The 4,648-nt window shown below is 39.6% G+C and overlaps 1 pseudogene; it reads left to right on the forward strand.

The window, feature by feature from the left end:
* The first annotated feature begins 1,414 nt into the window (after positions 1-1,414).
* LOC114215614 (coiled-coil-helix-coiled-coil-helix domain-containing protein 2 pseudogene) lies at positions 1,415-1,963 on the forward strand (annotated as a pseudogene).
* Positions 1,964-4,648: the final 2,685 nt, after the last annotated feature.

Here is a 4,648-nt window from a genome sequence, read left to right on the forward strand (position 1 = left end):
TCCCTCCTGCTGCTTTGTTGGAGTTGGGGATGAATGGCATCCCTCCCTGTACCATCATGCTATCCAGTCACTAGAGTTTCTTCCTGTCCCTATAAACATGTGACTATCCACGATCAGAAATCATCGAACATGTCAAGGTCAAACATCAGACAAACCAGAACAGGCAAAAAGCAAACAAAAAAAAGGAGGTCCTGCCCTGGAAATGACTCACAGTAGTACTGGGGTAAGGGAGTCTCTGCTCAGGGAGCATGGAAACTAACAGGAAGCTTGGTTCAGCCCGTCCTCATTGGCTCAGACACAGCGTGCCTCCTGAGATGGATGGGAAATGTGCCTGTGCGCATAACCCATCGCCCCGATGGGCAACCACGACTCGTCTGGCTCCGTGTCATAGTTCATTTTGTGCTGTCAGTTTCAGTCCCAGTGCTGATATGACTCGTGAGAGTCCAAGAGGGTTATGTCTAATATCATCCGATGACAATGGTCCAGCTTAGTGCAGCACAAACACTTTGTGGAGTTGAGCACTTGATTGAAAATCTCTTGCTCCAGGCCAGAAAGGTAATAATTTCTGTTTATTTTACACAGACAGCACTTCTTCAAGAGCCTATGTGGATGTCTGCTTCCCTAGAGAAGGTAATTCATTCCAGTGATTTAGGACTGAAACTCAAAACCTATGCACCATTGATAATTTAATATGGATATAAGAAAAAATTTCTGAGAATCGTATGGATTATTAAACACTAAATGTGCTTCTGAAGAAAATTGCATGGATGTCTTTGTGTGAAGTTTGTTGGTTCTCTGTGGAGCCAGGGGTACTGAAGAGTTGCTTCCCAGGCTTGGGATTTTTATGATAGGGTACATAAAATCAATACACTGAGTTGAGGAAAATTACATCTTAACAGTCTGTGAAGAAAATAAATCTAAAAACTTCTAGATTACCATTTATTGTGCAGTAAGCAAGCGTTGCTGCCCTAGCAAAGTGATTTACCCAGTTCCTTTGATTGCAAAGATTAGAGAGACGCCAACACACTTGGAAAATGTTTAAGTGCACAGAGCATTTAGTGTATCATTGAAAATGGCAAAGATGGGAAAAGTGTTCCACTAAAAGAAAATGTATCAAACTCCAAGTGTAATTCTAAGCATGTGCTTGTTTAATAGCCAAACTATAGTTAAAAATCATTCAAAGAGGTAGCGCTAAATTCATACTATAAAAGAATATGAATACATAAGTAGACTGGCAAATATGCCATATTTTTAAATGACAAAAAAGTGTTCTAAGTTTTTTATATTCATAGTTAAACTATTCATGCAGTTGTTTCATTTATACATGGGTTGTGTTTTAAAAGTTTCTGTGTAACTTGGCTGTTAAGAAAATGCATTCTGGGTTTCTAGACCCTGAGCTGCTCTGCAAGTCACCATGCCGCGTGGAAGTCAGAGCCGCACCTCCCGCATGGCCCCTCCGGCCAGCCGGGCACCTCAGATGAAAGTGGCACCTAGACCAGCGCCAGCAGCTCAGCCTCCGGCAGCGGCTCCACCAGCTGCTGTTGGCTCACCTGCTGCTGTGCCCCCGCAGCCAGGGCTCGTGGCCCAGATGGCAACCACTGCAGCTGGCGTGGCTGTGGGCTCTGCTGTCGGGCACACGATAGGTCATGCCATCACTGGGGGCTTCAGTGGCGGAGGCAATGCTGAGCCTTCAAGGCCTGACATCACTTACCAGGAGCCTCAGGAAACCCAGCCAGCATACCAGGAGCAGCAGCAGTTTGGCCCATGCCACTGTGAGATGAAACAGTTTCTGGAGTGTGCCCAGAACCAGGGTGACCTGAAGCTTTGTGAAGGTTTCAGCGAGGTGCTGAAACAGTGCAGATTTGCAAATGGATTAGCCTAATCAAGAAGTTCAAATTGAAGATAAGGAAAATCATCTCTCATAACCAAGTTAATTTAGCATAAAAATATAATTGATGGTGAATGGTGAACATATAAAGTGTAAAACACCAGTTAAGCTTCTCGTTCATCATTACATACAGCTTTCTTCAGAATTGGAATAAAAAAGGTTGTTCTTACTGTATAGAAGTTCATTGAGATGGTTTGAATTTGGGATTGGGCAGATATTTGTGTGCCTCCTTAAATCACCTTTTGTGATGTTCTCATTTGTGAATTAGAATAAAGTGATTTTCTCCCAAAAAAAAAAAAAAAAAGAAAAGAAAAGAAAATGCATTCTTCCTAAAGCACAATTCGTACAAAGAGACTAATAGCCATAGATTACTAGAGGCTAAAGATTGTTTGCTTCAGTATTGCTTACTGGGTTTTCATCCATTCTGCAAGTTTTGGCTCAGCCCTTCTGATGTATGCAAAGGCAATGACAACTTTATAGAGCTGCCACCTGTCAAACAGTGACTTCAAGACTCCATTTCAGAGACGTTAAATCTAAAAAGATATGCCTTAGAGTCAGCAGAACATATTATGTAGCTGGATGGTATTCAGAGACAACTTGTATACCAACCTGTATTACCTGACTTAATCCAAATATAAATCCTAAAATAGATGTTATTATCCCCATTTTACAGATAAGGAAACCATGACTCATCAAAGGTTAGGGACCTCTGTAAGGTTGCACAGATAAAACATGGCAAAATTGATGGTCAAGCCTTGGCTTGTTGGACTCCAAAGACTGAGCTCTTAACAATGGGCTCTATAGGCTGCCCACAGGTATTTAGGGCCTGCTTGGTGAAACAGCACTATGATTTCAATTACAGTGGGAGGACCCGTTTGATGATAACATTCATGAGAAACTAGGAGGTGTCTGGAGTGATTCTAAGCACTGACTTGAGGCTTAATAGAGAAAAAAGAGGTTGCCTAGGGGAAGAACCAAAGTGGGGCTTCCTGGTACAGGGAACGGAGAGTACAAAGGATGGAGACATGAAGCTACATGACTGCATGAATTATTAGTAAACCCACAAATAACAGCAAATAACCAAGAGATCTAGAAAATTTGAGGCAACAGAACTGGCTATATGCTTCTCTTGGACTTCAGGTCAATCTCAGATCTCTTGCTCATCATTCGCATTTCTGTCTTGATCCAGAGGTTTGCTTGGGTATATATGGCCTCTTGAGCTAGAAAAAGTACCTAGGAATGTGGTAAGTGTAGGGAAAGGAGATGTATTCTTCATTAGCACAAAAATATTATTCTAATTTTGGGTATATTATAGATAGAGGATAGATAGATAGATAATAGATAATAGATAACGGATAAATACAGAAACACATGCGCATACACACACTGCACAGACACACACAATCAACCACAAATACCTTGCAAATATCCTCCAATATTTTTTCAGGTTTTCTGGTCTTTTGCTTTTAGACCTCCCTTGAAATATATTTAATACAATTTCCCTTATGGAAAGCTTTATGGAATAGGAGGATTACACCATGCAATATGACCTAGGCCCTGCATTTTTTGGATTCTTGGCTCACTTTCACATTTCAGTGATATTAGTGGTACCCTTAGGAGACTTAAAATATATTTTTTAAGTATGTTTCACATTCATTAATGAAAAGATATGTCTGGGAATTATTTCAAAACAACCCAGGTGGCAAGGAAAGTAGGTGGTATTATAAATGAATCAAGATTGGTCATGTATTGATAATTATTGGAGTTGATGGACAAGTACATGGGGCCTCATTTGATTATCCTCTCTGATTTTGTTTGAAGTTTTTAGCAATAAAAAAACCTTTTTAATGAAAAGAAACATGTTTCATAAAATTGAAAAAAAATAGTTGTCACATTTTCTACTTAGAGATATTCATGGACCCTGTTTTTGTTCAAATGCTTCATGGCTTTATGTAGTTCTAGGACATAATCAAGAGGTAAAGTTCTCTCTTATTAAAGAAAACACCATTTTCCTTTGATGCCAGTGGGACCCTACCTTATCCACTTTGACCTATGAATTGTAAGAAGTAACACCCTGATCTATAGGGCTTGGTCTAACCCCCAGATCTCAGTGTTTTATGTAAAAATGGCAATAGTAGATCATGTCTTCTGTGGAAATAAAATGAATTTTACACATTGATAAATATGGGAATACACCCGTGAAGTGCTAAAGGTATACTCCTGAAATATTCACCTGTAACAGCCTTTCCCATGCCAAACCTCCAGCAGAGACTCCTTAGAAAGTGCTCTCACTGTTCTTGTCCTCTGTCCCCAAAATGATCCCTGCTTGGCATTTTGGATCAAGCTGACTGACTCTGACTTATATGAGTTAGCAGGGTTTTTTGGTGCTGGTTCACTTTCTAAACACAGTCACAAATACCTCCTGAATTTAAAGGTTCATTTACAATTTACCTTCCGTAATATTGTTGACCATATTTGACCTGAGAAAAGGACTTTTCCTTATATTTACCCATTTTCTTTTAAATCTTTTAGAAAATTTCTGTTGGTGATGTAACTCTGCTCATTCTGAAAACATGATGAAGCAGCATCTTGCTTTAATAAAATGCTCATTAAGGGTTTTTCTTGATTTTTTTAATTTAAAAAAATTTTTAATTCAAATTCAATTTAGTTAACATATAGTGTATTATTAGTTTCAGGAGTAGAACTTAGTGATTCCTCAGTTGCATGTAACACCCAGGGTTCATTACATCACATGCCCTC

Source organism: Eumetopias jubatus, unplaced genomic scaffold (assembly GCF_037043125.1).
Source record: "Eumetopias jubatus isolate StellerSeaLion01/CBP00866 unplaced genomic scaffold, mEumJub1_p1.0 scaffold_4, whole genome shotgun sequence".
Lineage (NCBI taxonomy): Eukaryota > Metazoa > Chordata > Mammalia > Carnivora > Otariidae > Eumetopias > Eumetopias jubatus.